The 24,703-nt window shown below is 30.6% G+C and overlaps 1 long non-coding RNA gene across 1 annotated transcript in view; it reads right to left on the reverse strand.

Annotated features, from left to right (window-relative positions):
- The window catches only part of LOC129060201 (uncharacterized), a 165,415-nt gene that overhangs the window by 41,574 nt on the left and 99,138 nt on the right, over positions 1 to 24,703 (reverse strand). Inside the window, exon 2 of the long non-coding RNA XR_008526731.1 lies at positions 19,398 to 19,470. This is a non-coding gene — a long non-coding RNA (uncharacterized LOC129060201). The remainder of the gene's footprint in view (positions 1 to 19,397; positions 19,471 to 24,703) is intronic.

A 24,703-nucleotide genomic window follows, 5' to 3' on the forward strand; every position in this document is an offset into this window, starting at 1 on the left:
CAATACAAAAATTATTATTGCGCTATTTTACTTTTTTTTGTATAAAGTCTTTGAAATTGTGCATTTACACTTCCATCTTAATCTTGATTAGGCACATTTCACTTCAAGTGGTCAATATGCTTTCTTAGACAAAAGCAGCCATGGTTGGACCAGAGTTAACAAGAAAGAAATTGGCAGAGAAAGAAATGAACATGACAGGCAGAGGCTAGATCATGTAGAGTTCCATGGATCACATAAGGTGTTTGGATTTTATTCTGAGCATGACAAGAAAAAGTCAGCAGGTAAAGAAGAGAAGACTTATAGGATGACTTGATTAGTCTGACTGCCATGTGCATGTTTGACTGGAGTAGAAGATTGTAAATGTGATGGCAAAGAAATCAGTGAGTTAATGCTATCTATAACACAAAAGAGTCATCACTGTGGCTTCAAAATGATATGGCATTTCAAGATTCAAGCTATAGTTTGTAAATTAGGATTCCTAGCTTGGTTGTTCACAAGCAAAAATATAGTTTCATGTATCCTTACAAGCATTACTGTATTGGTTAGAGTTCTCTAAAGGGACAGAACTAATAGGATATATGTGTAATATGAAAGAGAGTTTATTAAGGAGAATTGACTCAAACGAACACAAGGTAAAGTCCCTTGATAGGCCATCTGCAAGTTGAGGAGCAAGGAAGCCAGTGGTGATTCAAACCTCAAAAGTAGAGAAGCCTACAGCGCAGCCTTCTGTCTGTTGCCAAGGCCCAAGAGATCCTGGTAAACCACTGGTGTAAGTCCAAGAATCCCAGAACTGAAGAACTAGGAGTCTGATGTTCAAGGGCAGGAAGCATCCAGCATGGGAGAAAGATGAAGGCTAGAAGACCCAGCAAGTCTTCTCTTCCATCTTCTCCTGTCTGCTCTATTCTAGCCACCCTGGCAGCTGATTAGATGGTGCCCACCCTGACTGAGAATGGGTCTGTCTCTCCCAGTCCGCTGACTCAAATGTTAATCTCCTTAACAACACCCTTACAAACGCGCCCAGGAACAATACTTTGCATCCTTTGATCCAATCAAGTTGACATTCAATATTAACCATCAATATTACATATTCTTCTATTTCAAAAACTTAATAGCACTTCTTATAAAAATTAAATTTTCTTTCAATCTTATTGTATAGTAGCTTTGGAAAATCCATATACAAGGCCAAATTATAACATTTTATAGACAACTTATATGAAATATATAGATAGATGTTACTAAAATAAAATTGTAGTCATAGTTATCTTATGAAAAGCACTTCTTAAAATTTTTAATATTTTTCCAAACCTGTATACATGGTGTACAAGTGGTGTTAAATTATATTAATGCAATTTATAACATCAACATGTATGTTCAATTTGTTTCTGATTCTCTAATTAACCCTGTAAACCGGGCAAAAATCTAAATCATTTTTCTTATTTTCCTACACAAACATTATTCAAATGCTTGCTTCTTTCTGTAAATAATTTTAAATAAATTGGCCCACAAAACAAGAATTCGAATCCTAGTTTTAACACATAGTAGTTATCCACATTATAATAAACATCTAACGTAACCATGCAGTATACGAGATAAATAATTTTTTTAGAAAAGTCTTGGAACATACTGTTTTAATGATAATTGTATAATCATCAAGTTAAATAATGGATAACTGACTGACTAACAAGTGATATGGATAATTTTAAAAAATAATATACTAGTGAATATAATGTAAAATAAAAAATGATTGTTGAGTGATATGGAGAGAAACATCTTAGAGTCAAAAATTTACCTTAAAAATTCTGGTATATAAAAACTGAAAATGAACTTCTGTGATGATTAAATTTTGTGTCATCCAGATTGGTTTAAGAACAGGATGCTTACATATTTGATCAAACATGATTTCTGGGTGTGTCTGTGAGGGTGTTTCTGATAAGATTAGCATTTGAATCAGTAGGCTGAGTATAGGAGTATAGTAGATTGTCCTTCTCAATGTGGGTGGACATCATCTAATCAGAATAGATCAAAAAGGCAAAAGAAGGTATAATGTATTGTCTCTGCCTGTTTGAGCTTAGTCATTGGTCTTCTTCCACCCTTGGATTGGTACTTACACCACCATCAGTACTCATAGTAATTAGGACTTTATACTCAGACTGGAACTGCACCGTCAGCTTTCCTGAGTCTTCAACCTGCAGACAACAGATTATTGTACTTCTCAGTCTCTATAAATGCATTAGCAAATTCATTATAATGAATCTCTTTGTAGATAAATAGACATACATACACATATGTGCTTGTATATCTATACACATATATACACATGTATGTACATAAACAAATACATACACGCAGAGGGAGAGATTTATAAGATATATAGATCTTTTTGGCTTTGTTTCTCTTGAGAACCCTAACTAGTACAGTTGTCTAAAAATTTTCTTCAGAAAAAAGAATCTCTTGTAGAATAATAGGATTACAAAATTATAATCATATGTGTGTCAATAATTCAAACATATGTATGTAAATAATATTTGAACATGTAGGCCTATATTTTCCCTAAATATACACATATACACAAATCTATGTTTCCACAAATTCTTCTCCAGAAGAGTTATCAAATATTTCAGTAGAAACTCTTCTTGATTCAATAAACTAACAAGCAATAGACTTTTCTGGGCATAGTTCCAAGTAAGTATGATAATGCTGATTTGAAAGATGAAGCCCTCTTGTGGAAAGACAGCTATATACTCATATATTTCCCAATGTCTCATGGAAAGGAAAAAATACCCTAAACATATCTCTTACTGTACTCATTAAATACTGTGAAACGATTAGGGTAAATCATCATTAACATTGCACCTCACTTTGTTTGGCTTTGTTTATAGAATCTATTTAGAAGCTCTTGGAGAAAACATTTGCCAAATTTTTAATCACTTATCAAATTCCTAGCAAGTAGAGTGCTTTCAAATGCTAACAATCTATAAACATAGTTATAAAAAACAAACAAAATGATATAGAATCAAACTGACAACTGGATAAGCACTTCAGCTGCATTTGTTGGAATTATTCCCACTCTCAAATGTTTTCCACTGGAAAAAAAAAAGCACTCTTCCCTTTTATTTGAGCTACTGAGCTAGAAAGGCCAGTCGTCTTAATATCTTACAATATCTTAAAGACTGAAGAATGATAACTGATAGAATTTGACAGAAAATAATGCTTCTAATTTAACATATTTAGGAACCAATTGCCAGAGTAACCAATAACATTAGAATGAACATACAAAAATCGGAACTGTGACAACTGTAATTGGAAAAATTGTGTGTGCAAAAACTCACTAAAAAGTGATTACTTATATTAACCTACATTTATAGATCTTTTTTCATAATTTTAATTATATAAGTATCATATAAGTGCACTGAAATAAAAACAAAACAAGCAAAGAACAATCATTTACACTTATGCATGAAATTAAAAATAACAAGGAAGTTGTGTATCATGAGACTATATATTCTTTTCTATTTTGATTTTTGATAATATATTTTGATCTATTTTGATGATTATGTGGTTATCACATGTTTTGCTCATTTCCTGATGATTATGAAGAATTTCACCCTATTGATTTTCACTATATTCTACTACATTCAGGATCATTTAATCATCATAATTTTGAATAAACATAGAAATGAAAATGTTATCATGGTGTTTTGTAGAGAAGAAATAAACTATCTTTAAGGAGAATTTTGTGGCAATTCTCTGTGGAAAATGAGAGAGTTCTAGATATGAATGATGTCCCTAAAAATGTATAGTCTCTTACTAAAATGGAAACATGTTTCAGAGAGCAATTGTTCCAATTTTGATCTATATTGTTTATTAATTATGTAATAAAGACAACATATAATCAAATACAGTAAAAGTACATATAAAAATAAACATTTAAATTATGTTTCATATAGTTTCATAAATCTCCCAGAACATAAGGAACATTGTAGATATCTTTACATACATTTAATGCAATTCCCAGAAACTATGATATATTTATATATGTGAAAGAGCAAATATGAAATGCACCAAATATATTTTGATGGAATGTCAACTATGTTCAACCTAGCTACAGTCTAGGGAGGCATTAGTAAATTCAGAATTCAGAACACCAAAATCAGACTGTATTTTTAACTTTGTGTTTTAACCCCTGTTCCAGTTGTGCCCTCAAACAGCTGAAAAATATTACAGGTTTAGGCTAGAACCCAAAGGAGCAAATTCTTAATTATAGATTTGGTGCTCAAAAGAAGCAGAAAAATTTTTCTTTTTCATTGAGATCACATTTAGAACAAGCCTGAGACCACTTTGAATAAGTATCCAAACATGCCAGTTTCTTTTGTCTCTAACACCTATATTTCCCTTCTCCCTATTTTAGATTCCGGCGTTCCCCCTGTTCCGCACTTTTTGGTGTTTACATTGGTAGAGCTCAGTTTCAGTCCCTGAGTAAGTCTGAATAAAATTAACAATTAAAAAAATAAATGTTTAAATACCATAACCGGGGAGGGATAGCATTGGGAGATACACCTAATGCTAGATGACGAGTTGGTGGGTGCAGCGCACCAGCATGGCACATGTATACATATGTAACTTACCTGCACATTGCGCACATGTACCATAAAACCTAAAGTATAATAATAATAATAATAATAATAAAAGAAAAAAAAAAGAAAGTAAAAAAAAAATACCATAACCATTATTTCTAAAATAATTACACATATTTTCTAATAAAAATCTACAATCATATGTAGCATGCTATCTAATAATGAATATATCTAAAGATAAATGCAATAGTCATACTATCTGCAACAAATAAGAGTGGCTAAATATGTAGAGGAAGAAACTGATATATTCCTAGAGACCTAGGAAATAGTCCTTAAAATAACTTTTCTGATGAACATTTCAATCTATATATTCTGTTTGCATATATAATTACAAAATTTTCAAGATAAAGCTTTATTTTTTATATATTTTTAAACTCATCAAATATTTTATAGCTATTATGATTTAGAATGAAGTGCTAGAAAAAATATTGACACAACACGGCACAGTATTTCTTGATACTGTCCAAATATAGAGTATCGAAATACATACATTTCCACTGGTCTTAAATTTCCTACCAGTTGGTTCAACCTTAGGAATTTCAAACTGATTAAAGGGAGGAGCACAATATTTCTTGAAATGTGATGAGAATAAGAATTGGCACTGGGCAGCAGAAAAGTGTTGATATCACCATAGGAAGTATTTCACCTGCAATCACGAAATGTGAGCCTGTGGCATGTTAGGTATGGCTGAGATATTTGAGTTTTCCAAGATGAACAGATGGGAAATTTTTTTAAAAAATGTGGCAGAAGGGTACTGCACACATTCCTAATTTGGGGAAAATACTAAGATTATGGTTGTAAAAAGATTTATATACGTTTTTCTTTATTTTATCATCTCATTCAGATTTTAAAATAAAACACTTCAATTTTTCCAAAGAATCTGCTGACTATATAAAATGTTGTCTCAAATCTAGACATCACTATTCACAGAGAATGATCCTCCTTACTAAATCCACAGATTGCTCTTCTGTCTAGTGAATATCCACCCTGCTAGCATGCAATATGAACCTTTGTAACTTTGCTTGACTATTGCTCCGCTGAACTACCAAGTCTTAGAATGTTAGTAAAGAGGAGCAATTTGTCCATATCTAGATCACTGAAGACATACTCAAAGGAAAACCAGGTATCAATATGGCAATTTTTTCTTACATATGCTCCATACATATCTGTCATGGAGTTTAGAAGCAAATGTAAGAAAAAATTGCCATATTGAAAACCTAGCCAGAATTGTTAGGTGACATTAGAAATTCGATTGAATTGCTGTAAAAATAAGGATTATTAAGTCTCTATAGGCTCTGGGGATTCTCAGTGTTCTTGTTTTCCAACTGGATGGTACAATTAGCTTCTGGATGAATAATACATAATTATATGTTGCAACCAACCCTGACACTTACTGTCCTATCCCTAGAATTGACACACCATTAGTAGCTTTGGGAATTACTAGAAAACAGCTTATCTATGGATTTATGTAAGCAGTTTGGCAGCAGCCTTGCATGAAAATCCAGCAAAAATAAAATGGGTGTATCAAATGTAATGCACATGCCAAATAGAATATCTTTAACTAATGACATTCATCATTTTTTCCAAAGGTGGGTTAATAATTTAGACGGGCTTAGAGAACTTCCTTTAAATTTTACTAGTGAGGGTTTTGTTCAGCTAATTTTATATAAACATAAACTACTGTTTATGTTAGTGATGGCAAAATTTACAAAGTTAATATATTTTGAATGAATATTAATGAACCCTAAATCAAGGTTTTAGAATGATAGGATCTAGAATACTAGATGGGAATTTTCTTATGAAAGAAATCACTTATTAGGAATAAGAAATGTGTACAACTGGCCAGGAGCGGTGGCTCATGCCTGTAATCCCAGCACTATGGGAGGCCAAGGTGTGCGGATCACAAGGTCAAGAGTTTGAGACCAGCCTGGCCAACATGGTGAAACCCTGTCTCTACTAAAAATACAAAAATTAGCTGGGTGCGGTGGTGCGCACCTGTAGTCCCAGCTACTCAGGAGGCTGAGGCAGGAGAATCGCTTGAACCCAGAAGGCGGATGTTGCAGTAAGCCGAGATTGCACCACTGCACTACAGCCTTGTGACAGAGTAAGACTCCATCTCAAAAAAAAAAAAAAAAAGGAAAAAGAAATGTGTACAACTAAGTTATATCAAATTATCCTATAAACTCAGAATAATACAGTTGCATGTTATTGTTTTGTCAGTTTTTCTAAAACTAATAAAACAAATATCTCAAATTTTCTTATTAATATGAATTACGAGTTTCAGTTTTGGAAATCCTTTCCTTTTCCAGTTTTTTCACTAGGCTATCCAATGCACTTGCTATCATATTTATTATATGGCTTAAATTTTTAAAAGATTTGGATATTTGTATTAATTTGTATATAACATCAGTACACTGGGCATATTTTTGGTAGAGAAATAAGCATTGTAGAATGTTACAAACTGTTTACACATTGTACAGTAAATTATTTCTTGAAAAGATCGTCAAGATCTAATTTTAATAAATAAGGTGTAGACACTTAAAAGATGTCACAATGATTAATGATGGAACATAATCTTTGTATTTTTGCTGAAATAAAATGTTAAGCATTAATGGAAAATTTTAAAAAAAGAATATAGGGTAAGCAAATGTTAACAACAAAAATTATTAAACGTAATATAAATAGACATATGTTATACATCTGTGCACATAAGCTTGTATAATTCAGCTTAGGCTGACATAGCTCAGGCCGCATGGTGGCATAAACAACAGGAATTTATTTCTCACAATTATGGTACTGGAAATTCTATACTCGAGATGTCAGCCAAGGGTTGTCTTTCTGGCTTACAGATGGCTGCTTTTCTGTGTGTTTGCTTCTATAGCAGAGAGAGAGAGAGAGAGAGAGAGAGAGCAACTCCCTAGCATCTCTTCTTATAAAGGCATTAAATCTTGTCATGCAGGCAGAACAACCTCATCTAAATCTAATTACCTTCCCAGGGCCTCATCAACAAATACCATTATATTGGGGTTGGGACTTCAACATATCAATTTTGGGGAGACACAATTCAGTCCATAGCAATACTAAAATACATTCCAGGATGTTATTTGAAATATAGTATAAGCCTAAATTATGATAATTATTTTCTGGATGAGTTTTTTTTAAACAATTTATAAAGTTCTCTTTTTAAATAACCTTTATTAAATTTAGAGTTGAGTTTCAGTTATCGTTAGAAAAACTTGACAGTCCTTTATAATTACATAGTTAATAGAATAATGAATGGTGTCATCTTTTATACGTATTTGCTTCGTTTATAATTAAATTGTAATATTACTCACACTGATTTTTTAGAAACCATAACAAAGGTTTTTAATTCTTCTCAATTTTTATTCCTTTTATCATGTATGAAAGAGGATGCAGAATTCTTAGGGCCATAAGATACATTTCTTCGGCTGATGTGGATTTCAACTGAAGGCATTCTATACAGCTGTAATGGTCTAAGCAGAACAAATGGAATTTCTGTTGCTGTGGCAGACTGAAGTTACCAACAATTAAGAAAAACAACCAAAATACAATTTAACAATCAGCTGCTGAATGGTTGAGAAAAAAATAAAAAGAAGAAGAAAAGGTGAAAAGCATTTCTAATAGCACATTGATAGAACTATTTGAGCCATACACAAATCCCAGGAATCACCTGAAGTTGTAATAGCTCTTAAAATTGTAGGTTTTAAAACTGTGGGTTAGAAACTATAGAATAAAATGGAGCTCAGATAAAATACTGACACGCAGCCTTTGAGGACAACTTAACAATAATCTAATTTTATTTAGTATATAGTTTTACCTTGCTGTATTAGGGAACAGGGAATGACACAGGTTCTCAAATTTTATTAGAGAAAATTTGTAGGTACTCAAAATTTATAAATCAAGAAATGTGTACTGATGAATATGAAGATAAACATAAAAATAAGTACCTAAGATGTTAAAAGTAGTTATTTCTGTGTTTGTTAATGTAGGATGGGAAATGGGAGACCCAGAAAGGCTTTTAAAAATACAACACTGAGTTACTAATTTACACTTCAATGTCAAGAGTGAATTACATTGACAATATTTATAATTTTAATATAGGAATTATTTTATGTAGCGTTACTTCCCACAGAATGCAATACCTATTAAGCTAAAGTATTTCAAATTGTGTCTTAAAATAGTATTTCAAGTTTCTGCCATTTTGAAGACATCTACACTGTTTGAAATGTTGAATTATTTGATTTTAAAAAACTTTAAAAATTGAATCTGTATATATAATGTAAAATATTTCAAAAATAATATGGATGGGTTCTTGTATAATATATAACATTAAAATTAAACTTTTTAAGTTATTTTAATACATTTATATATTTCTTCTAATTATCTTTGTTAAATATAATTATTATAAATGGGTGTACAGGAGCAGTCATAAATAGAAAGAAATTTTTTCACTATTCAACTGTGCATGTATTAATCAATTGATTTTTAATTTTGGCTACAGTATAGATATTTTAAAACAAAAACAAACTTTAAGTTTTCCCTGCTCCTAAGAAGTGTGTCATCTTGATCAGAAGACAGAGAAATAAACCAAAAATTACAGTGTAGTGTAAGAAGTGCTAAGGTTGTGTAATATATTGGGATCTCAGAGAGGACTGAAGAGGGACATCTAAATCAGTCATGACAACTCCTGTATGACAAACTAAATAGTATTACTATGCATATGTTAAATAATTATATTTTCTAACTGCATTTTTTTACAATCTCAATTTTTTTTGCTTTATACACAAGCAATACACTTTCAATAATATTTTGACCTTCAATAATTAAAACTATACATCTAATAAATAATAAAAGATGTTTCAGTAAGTGATTTTAACGATATTTTCAAAAGAGAGCATTACTGACGTTATGCTCTTAATATTTTTGAAAATACTGTTAGCAACTCAAATGTTTGGACTGCAAAGTAACCTATGACTGAAGAATGGTACTAATTAAATTCAGTAACTCAAACCATGTCTTCACAAAGTACTGGCGGGGTCTTCAGTAAAGAAATAGTTACAATCCTCATAAAACAGAGTTAAGATACTTATAAAGGAAGAGGTGAAGAAAGGATGGTGAGGCATAGAATATAATAGTCCACATTCCAAGTTATGGAGACTTACACACATCATTCAGAATGCTGTTTAAATCAAATGTAAGTGTTTTAGTAGGGTAGCATTAGAATCTGAACTATGCTCAGATATTCTGTTAAGATATTATAACGGTATTCCAAGCAGAGATTTCAAAATCAGCAAGATTTGGCTCACAAATATGTTTCCTTTGGCCAGCACACTGTTTGAATGTGATTTGTTGTTACTGCAATCCCATGCTACAGTTAGTAATTCTTTGTATGAAACTTCCCCTGTTCAAATTACTGTGTGGTTTCTCTCTAGTGATTAGACTTAGATACATTTTCCATTTATCATGGAACGTGCTCTTGATTCCTTTATATCGGACAAATATTTTCCTACAGTATACTATGTCTTTTTTAAAAATGGAAATGCAAAATTTAGATAGACTTGATTTTTTCACTAAAAGTGAGAGGGCATCTTTTCCTGTAGACATACAGTTATTCACACGTGTTTGATGAAAGAAATAAGTAACTATGAGGGAAAAATGTATCTGCCTGAGACCCCAATATAACCCGCACCTGTAGAGAAATATGCTTTTGGGAACACTGGACTGCTAGAAGCAGGGCACTGCTCAGGAATGCTTGCACTCTGATTCTGCTCCCACCTGCCTCAATGCTGATATTATGATCTTACTGCCACTGATTTAAGGTCAATACATACAGGATGCATATTTCTGTAAACACTGTTTTAATGAAAGAAATGAAAGCAAATTGTTGGTTTAACTTTCTCCTTAATATGTGTGTAAGCCTCAGGGATTTTTCTCAGTATAAAATGAAGTTTCTCGTATCTGACAAGACCCATGTTCATAATCTATTCCTGAAAGTATTCCCATTGAGTGGCTTGTGGGGCTCAGGAAGTCTCAGGTGAGCTGCACAGTATTCCTTCTTTGCTTGCATTTCTTACCGGGTATTATTTTTTGTATTTTTATTAAATAGGAAACTTTATCCAGCAATGTGCACATTCATTTTTGCATGTGAGTTTCTTGCCATCACTAGTTAGTTAATATGCAATGCTGCAGCACCATAAGAGGGACCATAACAAATTTATGGAAACAAGAAATGGTGGAAAGCATAATAAACTGAAAAAAGGCATACCTTTTAGTGTTTTCTAAAATGTGAATTAATGGACTTATAGCATTGTGAAATACAGGGATATATAAGGTATAAAAATTGTTTAGAGCCAAATCATTTTACTGGTGGTATATTTAAAATATAAATCTATTGAATAAAATATAAATTAAATGTGGTGAGCCAAAGCAAACATTTTCAAAAGTAATCTAGCTGGAAATAATTGGGGTTACCTGGGTGAAGATACAGCTGAGAACTTAAAGGATGGATGATAATTCTAAAAACCCTAAAACATATGGGTCATATTCTACTGTAAATGACAAAACAACAAATATGCATAAACATTACCCAATTATCTATAGGCTCAATGAAAATATTCATTAGACAGAAGACATTTCAACAGTGTCCATAAGAAGTATATGTGTGTGTACATGTGTATGTGTGCATACACACTGAGAAGAGTTTGAGAAGTTTATAACAGGCTAATTAAAATTAGAAAGCATTGCTATAAAATAAGGCGATCGTTGTGCTGTTTTATATTAATTTTCTACCTGTGAACATTTTTTAATAATATAGTGTGGCAACATTTTTCCAAAGATATGGAAATAAAGTCTGTTTATTTTAAATTAAAACTTTTAAAATAAAAGAAGTCTCAGTTGTCAATAATATATACACCTGTTCTTGTCAAAAACAGAATTGTATACTTCCCAGTACAGTCAAGACAGGTTTTTTTAAAATTCATTTTTAAGTTCAGAGGTACATGTGCAGGTCTGTTACACAGGTAAACTTGTGTCATGGGGGTTTGTCATACAGATCATTTCATCACCCAGGTATCCAGCCTAGTACCTATTATTTTTCCTGATCCTCTCTGTCCTCCCACCCTCCAGCTTTCAACGAGCACTGATGTGCCTTGTTCCTCTTTATATGTCCATGTGCTCTCATTATTTAACTCCCACGTATAAGTGAGACTATGTGGTATTTGGTTTTCTTTTGTCAAGACAGTTTTAAAACTATTTTTTCCAATAACAAGCATACTATATAATCAATGATGTGATTGTTCCTACTTAATAATTTAAGCATTTTCATATTTTTACACATTCTTTATACTTAACACTTTTTTATCTGGATAATATTCACTGGTTTGTGTTGTAAAAAATTATTTAAACTTAACTGTTTAAGATACAAAGTTTATCATCAAGCATTCATTTTTAAACGTAAAACAAGAATTATCATTAATTTATAGAAGGTTTATGTGTACAACAAAATTTTTAGTAGATCTTTACTTCTAGCCAAGGGTATGTATTAATAGTTTTTATCACATCCCTGAGAACAGCTAAAAAAAATGAGAAAATATAAAAATCTATTTGAAGGTCTGTTAGCAACAAAGATATCAGAAAGTCAGGAATTCCTAAGAGGAAAGACTGGTCATTCCACTGATAACATTAAATAGCTAATTCTATGATGAAGGAAAATGATCAAGAAACAAGCCCTTAGGGAAATTAAAACTGAGTCTTAATATAGCTCAAGTGATGATTCAATTGAAGAAGTTTGCCTCTCTTACTGAGACCAGAAACTAAAAATCCAGAACCTTGAATTAACTCTGTAATTTTTCATATAGAGCATCCAGACTTAATTTAAACTTTGCACGTCAGGAGATAAAACCAAACACCAATGAATGAGTAGAAATAACCCCAAATAACACACAGTAGAAATAACCCCAAATAACACACAGTAGAAATAACCCCAAAACAATCCATATATGATTAACATGATGAAGAAAATGGAGAACAAAAAGAGAAAATTGCAGCAAAAACTGGATTCCACAAAAGAGAACTAGGTTTTTGATTCTCACTTCCACTTCCAGTTAAGGGGACACGAAAGTTCTTTGTTCTCACAGTAATAACAACAACAAACAAACAACACACACACAAAAACACCCATGGAAAATAAAAATAGTTTAAAAATATATAATGGTTATGGGCTGAAATGAGTATCCCTGAAATTCATATGCTGACGTCCTAACCCCCACTACATGAAAGTGTGTCTCTATGTGGAGACAGGGTCTTTAAAGAAGTAATTCAGTTGAAATGAGATCATTGAGTTGGTCCTAATTCAATATTGCTGGTGCGCTTAAAGGAAAAGGTGATTAGGGCACAGATACAAGCAGAGAAAGACCATGTGAAGACACAGGGAGAAGATGGCCATCTACAAGCCAAGGAGAGAGACTTAAAAGAAAAAAAACCCTACCAACACGTTTATCGTAGATATCTAGTCTCCAGAATGGTGAAAAAATAAATTTTTATTGATCAAGCCACACAGTCTGTGGTACTTTGTTATTGCAGCCCTAGCAAAGTAATACAATAACCTAGGGAATCATACAAAAGAAAGATTTAAAAGAACTGAATTCCACAGAGAACTGAGTCATTCATAGATGAGTAGGTGTGGCGGGAGCTGTTCCACCTTCCAAAGCTGAGGGCAATGGCTGATCTGTGTATAAGTAAGTCTGACATAGACAAAGAGACTGAAAATGAAAAGAAATCAGTCAGGTCTTGAACAACACGGTGAGCTGTCTAGGCATATTCTAATCTTGAAGAACCAGAAACAAAAGAAAAGATCACTAGATCAAGCAATTATCTTCCAACATCCCCAGTATTGTCAAGAAAGTAGGAGTGGAGGAGGGAGATGGTGGGCAGAGCAGTTATAGTGTTGCTCGTGTTCAGGTGATTATGTTCAGTGGGATTGCAGGAGGAAATGAATATAAATGAGTTGGAAGGGGGTTTCTGGAGTAGTGGTGGTATCTCATAGGTTTTATCTGTGATAGATATTTGAGTGTGCATTTCCTTGGGACATTCATTAATCTACACACTAATAATCTGTGCACTTTCCTGTAGGTAGGCCATACATCTAACAAAATACTACTTTTAGCAACTAATATATTACTCTTTCAAAAGAGGTTTACAAAAATACATATGTGTGGGTGTGTATATATGTATGTTCTTAATTTTGAAAGTGTATTTCTAAATGTGTCCATTTATTCATCTTATCTATTTAGTATATCAATCTATCTTGAAAAACACTGATTATTAACACTCTAAAATATTAAAATGTTATTGCCATATTGTGGAATTATACAATAACCCTCCTTAATAAGTTTTTAGTAATTTCAGTTGCTTACCTGTATTCATTTGAAAATATGACAATTAAAAAATACTTTTCATGATTTTCTATACCTACAAAGTCAGAAGTCTTTAATACAGTCCTCACTTATGGGATATTTTATTCTTTTTATTGACCTCTTTGTATCACTTACCTTTAATTGCTTGGTAACTTCCCTGCTCGGTTTCACAATTACAAAGTTATGTGTGTATTACTCCTCACCTCCTATTCATAGATACTCCTTCACCTATGCTTTTCACTTGCCTAATTATTTTCAACTCATAATGTGTACCTCCTCTCCACTTTTCCCTAATTTTCTATCCCTTCCATATCCCGGAATATGTTAATTATTATATGATCTATATCATAACATCACATACAAGTATCTTTTTTACTATGAATCTTTTTAGGCAGAAATAATCTCTCTCTCTCTCTCTCTATATATATATATACACACACACACACATATATACATACATATACATATATACATATATATATGAAATGTTCATATGTATGAATATATCCTCTCTATGTGCTTAATATAAAGAAAAATACCTTGCAGTAACAGCATATTCTTAAATTCTTTCGAGAAGAAAGAGTATGTTTGAGGGAGGGAAGGAAGGAAGGAAGTAAGGAAGGAAGGGCGGAAGGGAGGGAGGAAGGGAGGAAGGGAGGGAGGGAGGGAGGGAGGGAGGAAGGGAGGAAGGGAGGAACGAAGAAAAGAATAAGGCACATATAAGACCTTTACTTTTTAGATGAGTATGTCAATTCCTTTCTTTGATTTCCGTTTAACAAATTATGAGGTATAAAAAGAAACCATTCTAATTATTTATAAAGTGATCTCAACTTAGTCCACGTGAGTATTGCTTGATAAATTATGGGTCTAGTTGAGTGTATATAGTTATAAGAATATGTCAGATCTTTTTGCATTTTGAGTCAAAAACCACAAAGAAAGTTTGAAAGCTACTGCTCTAGATAACTCTTTTAAAGGATCAAACAACAAACAAACATTTTGGGAATGTAAGTTATAGTCACGTTTAATACTTTTAGTCATGTCTATTATATCTGGATTTACTAATCTTTGCTCATTTTGATTGCTGTTGAATTAGGTCAACTCATAAAAATAGATTCATTGTTCATTGTTAAACAATATTATTTCACATATTTATTAAACAGGCTAATAACAAAAATAATCAAACATATATGTATAAAAGCTCATCTATAAAAAATAAAGAAAAATGACAACTTATATTTACACTATAAAATAAATAACTTTTAATAGACCTATAAGTCATATATACATTCAAACGTGGTGACTGGTTTGGTCATATTACAAATTGTATTGTTATATTTTCTTTTTCTTTTTTTGTTATATTTTGTTTTTACATTTTTATTCCCTTGAAATTTTAATGAAAATAGATTTATCATGAAGTAAAGTCAGGTTTAGAACAGAAAATACATTGAATCTGTTTGATTATTTAATATAATTTACAGTGTCCTACCCTTAACACAATATTCTAAACCTTTCTTATGAAGCCCAGGAGTGAGAATATCTTTTATAGATTTATTTACAAAAATAAACTGAGTGGAAAAAAATCATAAAAAGTTTGAATTGTGGAATATTTAGAGCAAAACACTGAATAATTATTACAAAACCAATGCACTAATTTAAAGTAGACCAATTAAATTTTTATCTAGTTGGGAACTTTAGAGGATATTTCCAAATTAGTAAGTACAGTTCATAGTTGAATTCTTAAATTGTGCACCTTTTATGAGTTCATCTGAAGACATCAAAAATATTTTTTATTTTTCGTGGAGAATACTAATATTTTCTTAGAGAAACTCGGTTTAAAAAAATGGTGAGTGAACAACAAATACTGTAAAGAGAATTGTCACCTAGAACCCTTACTCATTTCCAGCAGGATCAAAAGTTGCTAGGCGCCAAGTGAAAGATAAATATTAACTAGGGCTGTCAATACGTATGAAGGAACAAGAATTAAGACTGTATAAGGTAACCAAGCAGGACTGAAACTTTTTGACAACTATATCATAATTATTTCTTCATTAGCAGTGCAATCATTTCTTCCACGATAGTTAACAAACAAATATTTCTGGTAAAAAATATATCTTTTTTATATATATTCTTTGCAAAATAAGTTATCCTTTCCACTGTCATATAAAGGGATTCTGAATTAAGAGGAAAGGCCTTAATGGCAACATATCTTACTGATAGAAGATGTTGAAACAAATTCATATTTACATAACCTGTATGATAAGTGATGTTTATGTAGGTGCATAGACGAAAGATATAAAATAAACATGTATATATAATTTAAATAATCTACAATAAATATGATAGATTAATGATAAAATTGTTAAGCCAGGCACGGTGGCTCATGCCTGTAATCCCAGCACTTTGGTAGGCCAAGATGGATGGATCACCAGAGGTCAGGAGCTCAAGACCAGCCTGGCCAACATGGTGAAACCCTGTCTCTACTAAAAATACAAAAATTAGCCAGGTGTGGTGGAGCATGCCTGTAGTCCCAGCTACTTGGGAGGCTGAAGCAGGAGAATCACTTGAACCTGGGAGGCAAAGGTTGCTGTGAGCTGAGATTGCACCACTGTACTGCAGCCTGGGCAATAAGAGCAAAACTTCATCTCTAACAATCATAATAATAAAAATAGTAATAAAATTATCTAGGAATCTTAGCTAAGTCTTACCAGGAAGTGTGCTATTGCTTTATACTATTTAATTCTGTCCTCATCACAACTCTCTGAGACTGTTACTAGTATGTCTATCTTACAGGTGAGACAAGGATGTATAGAGAGCATAATTATGTTTTTTAAGATTATGTAGCCGGTGAGATGCACAGATGGGATTATAAACCTGTTGATCCATATCTTATCTGTGGCATATAAATTTACATTAGTTTTTCAGTATGGCAGAGGACATTTGGGATATTAACCATAAAGCAAGCATTAACTACACACCTGTGTGCCTAATAGTAGCAGTGGTTCCTAATATTTATTTTAAATAATCAGAATTGAACAATGAAAGGAAATAAACACAGTTTACTGTTTATATAGTTGCTCTAACCAAGTACAAGCATGAGACTATGCATTTCTATAGAAAAGATTTCAGTAAACATCTTCAAAATTCATGCAATCATGTTCCATATCAAATAGATTAAATTAATCTGTTTGAAAATGGTTAGAGATAGAAAGAACAATAATGCTGTGGTTATTTTGCTCTTATCTATCTCAAGAAAACTATAGCCTTCAAAGAAGAATGCATTGAATCTTTCTTGAAGCATCTCTCTAAAACATCATTTGTTTCGCTTTTTTTAATTTCCATTGTAAACTAATCTTTGCTTTTAAAAACTGTATGCCATGAAAATTAAGCATTTTTTTTATTTTTGTGATCCATGGGCTTTAGATCATGCTATATAAAATAATGCGTGTAATAAAATCATTACTTTTGTTTCTAATCTCTCTACAGATTAAGAGAACAAGAATATCTATTTTGAATGGAAAATTCTCTGTTTTTAAACAAAATTTATAGCCTTCATTTTTTTCCCACTTCAATATAAACTCTACTTTCCATATCCAATACTTTTTAAAAAATCAATGTAAATGAGGTGACTGTGAACACTTGTTTAAAAAAGACCCCTGTAGCAGCCAAGATATCTCACACACTATGTCATTACGTTTAAAAACTGCCTCTTATCTAATCACATTTAAGATGTCACAGAAATATCAGCAAACACTCTTGAAACATTCCCTTAATCGTTTTCTTGCAGTAGTGTGCAAAATGCTGGAAATAATTGAAAACAAATTGTATCTCTCTGAGCAAAAGAAACAATCTGCATGCACTTTATAGCAATTGAAGAACTATTTATTTCCATCAGAAACAAATAAATGTCTGTGACTATCTTAGATAAAGAATTTAGTCAGTTCATATGGAATAAATGATATTTCATCGCCACCAAAAAAGGGAAGAATTTATGTATAAAACTTCCACTTACATTTTTATCAAAGTATACTAGGTTGCATTTAAGCGACATATATAATCATTTTTTATTTCTTTAATAATCATAAATGCAACCTAAAATGTTACTTTTTAATTTTTTAATTGGTAACTTTTAAAAATGTTAAAACTGTGCTAATATATGCAGTGACATAATATAATTATATATTGCTATTAGAACTAGTATGTCTTTATTCCTTTTTATAAAGCAGTTTGACAATATGGATAACGAGCATATTTTTCAAAATTGTACCTGCCATATTTTTTTTTACTAAAGTAGAATGTACAACAAACTACACAAACTATGACCAACCAGGCTAGACAAACATTCGTAAACAAAAGATACCTATATAACCATCACTGAATGGTAAAAAATAAATAAATGAGCAAAACTGTCCAGTTGCTATTTCACCCTTAGAAACTCATACCCTTACTACTTTTAGCAGCATGAACACCACCAAATTATTTTACAAAGTCGATGAAATATTTATATTCCTACCAATAATGTATAAGTCCCACCCTCCGTATTCTTACCAACACATATAATCAGATTTTCTTATTTGAAAATTTGGCCATCCCATTAGTTGTAGCTAATTGAAATTTTATTTTGCATTATTTAATTGAGAACTAATAATGCTGAACATCCATTGATATGTTTTTGAACTATTATGAGTTCTTTATAAAGTCTAGAGAGATAAATCATATATAACCAAATTTATAAATTAATTCAATAAATTTTTCATCTAAAATTATATAAAATATTAAAATTATATTATTCATGTATTTGTAATTATATAAAATCAATAACTATATTATATATATTTTTAATTTCTTTGCTGATTTGCATGGTACATTTTTTACAATCAGTTGCACTACACAAATGTAGATCTCTTTCTGTGGCTTATTATGATTCTTTAGTATTTTTTAATGATTTACTTTATGAAGAGGATATTTTAATGCAGTAAAATACTCCCACTTCATGTAGGTTTTTTGATTGCTTTTTGCAAATACAGAACATGTTACCACAACCACAACCAAAATACAAAATTTTTCCATCATCCCTAGAAGGTTCTTTTCTACCTTTCCATTGGAAAGGTTCTTGAAAGCTTCAAGAACTTGAAATGTTGTTTTCAACCCATCTATTTCCCTGAACCCACTAATCTGCTTTCCATCAAGATTCCATTTTAAAGCGATACCACAGCAAATGTACTGTGGAGAGACCAGCAACGTAAGAAGTAAGTCAGCCAAATGAGGCAAGAGATTCAAGAAGAAAGAGGGCTGATAATTTATGTAAGATGAGAACTGAGTCAGAACTAACCTTTGGCTATATCTATGTGGAATTCATTGCTTAATTTGATGAGTAGTTTCTGTGGCACTGTCGAGGAGAAGGCCTGAATGAAATAATTTTAAGTGAAAATGAGAGGAAGAAGAATGAGGCATAGTGAGTATAATGATGTAACTTTTTGTAGGATATTTTGACTAAGGGAAGCAAAAAAGTTAAAAAATAAAAATAAAAAGGAGGCAACAACTTATCCCAGAATTCATATCCTACTCCTCTTCTCACTTTTCACTGATCACACTGGCCTTCTGCTGTTTCTGTCATGCCAATCATTCTCTCCTATATTGGTTTTTGCCTGTGTCTTCTCTGTGCTTGGAATGTTTTCTTCTATATATCCTTTTCTCTAACTTTCTTCAACTTTGCTTATATATCACCACCTCAATTTGGCTTTCTCTGTCCATTGTTTTAAAAATTCATCTATTTCTCTCCCCTAGCCCTAATTCGTCTGATCGCACTCAATCTGCTCCATTTTTTTTTATTTTCTGAGCATTTACTCTCTTCTAATATACTACAAAATTAATTCATGTATGATGTTTATTCTTGATTGTCTGTCTTCTCCACTAGAAGGTAGCAGGAATCTTGGTTTGGTTCACTGATGTATTACAAGCACCTACAAGAGCGTCTGATACAGGAGGTACTCAAAATACATTTGCCGATTGAATAAAAGGAATCAAGGTGAAAAATAATGGTTTTGAAGAGACAAATAAAATATAGTATTTAATTACAGAATGATAAAAAATGTCATTTGGGGATTCATAGAAGAGTGAATAGGTAAATCTGTGGGGAAGCTATATTATAATTTCTCTTCTTGAAGACTTGCAGAATGAAGGGTATCGCAAAAGAGTCATGCAGAGGTAAGAGGTTCAATTCATGAAGTAATGTTTTTCTATTTGGAATATATTTTTTCAGTTGATAAGCAATTTAATTTGCGGAAATTTAATTTGAAGAAAAATGAACAAACAAAAACAAAACAATGAATTTTAAGAGGAAGACGAGGTAAAGATTAACAAGATTTAGGCAGTGATTCATGTAGAGGCATTTATTCTGCAATAGCACAAAATACATTGATGGGATTAAAAAAGTATGGTTCATATAATAGAAAAATAATGTGTCAGCAAAAATGCTAGAGCAAAATACTATATTCTAACTTCTGTTAGAACAAAGAACAAAGGAAGATTCAAAGAGTGAAGAGCAACACATCAACAAAGTAACAGATACTGCACATTAACATCATGTTCAGAAACAGACATTTAAGCTGCATATGCAAATGGCATATTTTCACATGCCAATGGATATTTAGATTTGCAATTATCTGTTTTCATGTACAAGTATCTCTTTGAGTATGCAAATAAGTGATTTGAATGCATAATGTGGGCACTCATTCTGAATATTGGACCTGTTAGAAGATTGCCAGTGGTAGCAGAAACATCTTACTTTTCGAGAACTGCAAACATCAAAAATTCAGTTTCGTTTTCATGAGAGAAAATGTTCATGACAGAAAAAAAAATCTCAAAATTTTTAAAGTCAAGGATATTTCTTCTTGTGGTAAAATTTATTTTGAGGGGAAAAAATGATCTATTTTGGACAGACCATCATAAATTGTGACAATTATAAACTAAAATGAGTCAAATAAGTCAAAGAAAAATATGAAATTGGTAGAAAGCAAGTAATAGTTTTCACAAATTTGTAAAAAATTATGTATATTATTTCTGCTCCATCTGATTTGTTTGACCTTTTTTGCTTAGTTTTATTACCTGGGAAATTAACAATAAAATATTTAAAAGGAGGTCAATATTTATTTATAAAAATTATGTTTAGGTTATTTTGTGAGCATTGTTATCTAATAAATACTTGTAATACCTAATATGTACAAAAAGTTTTGATACACAATGAGTTTAAAACTAAGCTGTTTCTTCCACCAAAGTGTTTCCCATCTGAATTATGTTATATAGCATTATGTAACTGACAACCACTAAAATAGAAGCATAATGAGGTTGTTCAAATAAGGAAGATATTTCATGTTATTAAGGAGATTAGTAAGAATTACTATTTAAACTGAATCTTGAAGATGCAGATGTTCTTTAGATAATATTTCTTTTAATAGGTTTTCAACTAAATTTCATAAGTAGATGTTTGCACACCATGAAAGGAAACATTTTATGAGAAAATCTATTCATAGGTGATTAACAAGGTGGTATCAAGCCAATAGAAATCAAATTTGTAAGAAAATTAGCATATCATTAAATAAGTATACAAAATGCCCAAATTGAAAACACAAAGGGGCAAATTAGCTAATTTTAACATCATGCTTTAAATTTTTGGTCTGCAGCACTTTTTCAGTGATGTAAAAATTATCAGAAGTATGTCCAAATCTACTTAGAGATAAAGTCCATTTTTAAACTCTCATGATTATAGTTTCTTTGCTTTATATGATTTTTAAGCTATAAAATTCCAAAATAAATATTTTGCTCAATTTCATTACAGCAAAGATCATTAATTCATATGGAGTAAATTAACAAATATTCATTTTTGGCTTATTTATTTCCTTTTAGAAATTTTAATAATAATATGGAATACATTTTATGGACTATTCTCTAAAATTAAAATACATTTTGAATATTTCAAAATAGATATTGTATAAATCAATTTAATTTAATTCAACTAACATTAAAAGGCACCTGTTTGCTTAGTTCTGAGCCAAACAACATAGGAAAAAAGATGTAACATTAAGTCATAAATCTTGACCCTTAAATAAAGTATAATATTAAAGAAGTATATTTATTTTGGATAAAAATATGAGGTTAAGATAAATAGAGTTTTAAAAATCACTGTAGAGGTACTGATTATTCATTTGTTTTACTTTTATAAAAATAATCTGTCTGCTTACATTTAAAACAAAGATATTTGTGCTAGTTTAATAGTGTTTACCTCAAAGAAAAAAATAGTTTATATATTTAAGATCAATTTATATCATATTGTGAATGATTCACTAATCATTGAAAATGAGAAGGAAAACAAATCCATTAACAAAAAAGTAATATTAATAGACTGTATCTTAAAGTTTACTTAGGATTTTTAAAAATTAATTATTCAAATAATTACGGAGACATATTCATTATATAATAATTATATACCTAAACTAAATTCTTGTAAATAAATAGTCATATGAAGCAGTTGAATTATAAAATGATTAGGGAGAAAATATAATATAAAGAAATTCTTTCTGGCTACTGACTTAAAGCACTGTCATGATAATACAAAACTTCCAATAGAATTTTTCTATATCTTAAATACTTAAAAATGAATATATTATGAAAAATGATCAATATCACTAATCATCAGGGAAACGCAAATCAAAACCTCATTGAGATATCATCTCATCATAGATAGAACGGCTATTATCTAAAAGACAATAAATAAATGCTGCTAAGAATGAAGAGGAAGAGGAACTTATGTACTGTTGGTGTGAATGTAAATAAGTACTGCTATTATGGAAAACAGTGTGGAGATTTGTAAAAAAATTAAATTAGAACTACCATATGATCCCACAATTCTACTATTGGGTATTTATCCAAAAGAAAGGAAATAAGTATATCAAAGAGATATCTGCACCCTCATGTTTATTGCAGCACTATTCACTATAGTCAATATATGGAATCAACCTAAATGTCCATCAACAGATTAATGAATAAAGAAATGTATAAAATGGAGTTCTACTCTGCCATAAAAGAAAATAAAATCATGTCATTCACAGTGACATGTATAAAACTGGAGAACATTATGTTAAGTCAAATAAGGCAGCCACTTAAAGGCAAATATTGCATGTTCTCACTAATATGTAAGAGCTAAAAATTAAGGTCAAAGAATTATACAGAAGAATTATGGTTATTAGAGCCTGAGTAGGGTAAATGGGAGAGGAAGAAAGGAAGTTATTTGTTACCAGATAATAAATTATATTTTATTTAATATAATTTTTTATATTAAAATATAGAAATACCATCTTTATATATAGTATTCTATATTTTCATAGTATATAGTAGTCTATATTGTATATAGTATCTTTTTTATATATAGTATTTATTTTAATAGAAATACTACATAGAATATAGAATACTGTATGTAGAAAAATATAGAATAGTACATATAAAGATAGTATTTCTATATTTATAAATATAACACATGAATATAAATATATTTCACATTTTATAAATATAATATTTATAAATTTAAACATTGTATTTAATTGTATAAATATTACTTATCTATAGTACTTCCTTATTTTATATATCATATTTCTATATGTATAGATATTTATATATAAATTTCTACATTATATATAGAAATACTATATATAAAGTATAGTAATATCGATAAATAAATAGATATATTTTATATTAATATGTAAATTTTATATAGATATTAATATAATGATTTATAGATATAAAAATATATCTATATATTTATATAGAGAGACAAAATACAGATTTATATAGTGACATAAATATATTATTTCTATATTTTAATATATAAGTAACATTTATTCATATATAAAATATATACATACTATACATGCCAAAACATTTGTGTAAAGTTTGAGAATGAACATATTATGAATGAGTTAGAGGAAAAAAACTATATAATATTAAAAGGATATTTCCCAGAATATACAGCCAAATTGACAAACAGATTCTGAAGAGCTGCTTTGGGTAAAATTGGAAGGATGGCAAATCTTCTAAATGAAAGTGAGTTATCTTAAGAGTAGAAGGAAAAATTTCACATCTGGAAAAGCTTTCAATGTATTTAGTTTATTTTTTCAAACATTCTGCCTCTAACATGAAAACAAAGATGTATAACTTATTAGAATTTAAACATTTGTTTTACTCCTCTGATGAATAGCTTTTCAAATGTTATTTATAACATGATTTGTCTCTTCTTTTTCTCATAAAAGCTCATACAACAAAATAAGTTTTAATAATGTCATTGATCATATTTTAACTTTTACCATTACAAATTGAGAATACTTGTGTAAATAAAGTAATATTTTCATGTTGGCTTGATACCATTAAGTTAAAGCTGTTAGTTTCATTTTTATTAAATCACAACATTTTGTAAAAAGACTCACATTCCAGCAAGTGTGGAATTGACATTCTGTCTTAGAATTTCAATATTTTTTAAAATTAAAATTCACTTGTAATAAATGATTGGAAAACAACTTAGCAAAGTAGTGGGTTCTTGTACATGAGAACATTGTTGCTAGTCTAATCTTAAGCAATAAGTGACATATA

Source organism: Pongo abelii, chromosome 1 (genome assembly GCF_028885655.2).
Source record: "Pongo abelii isolate AG06213 chromosome 1, NHGRI_mPonAbe1-v2.0_pri, whole genome shotgun sequence".
Lineage (NCBI taxonomy): Eukaryota > Metazoa > Chordata > Mammalia > Primates > Hominidae > Pongo > Pongo abelii.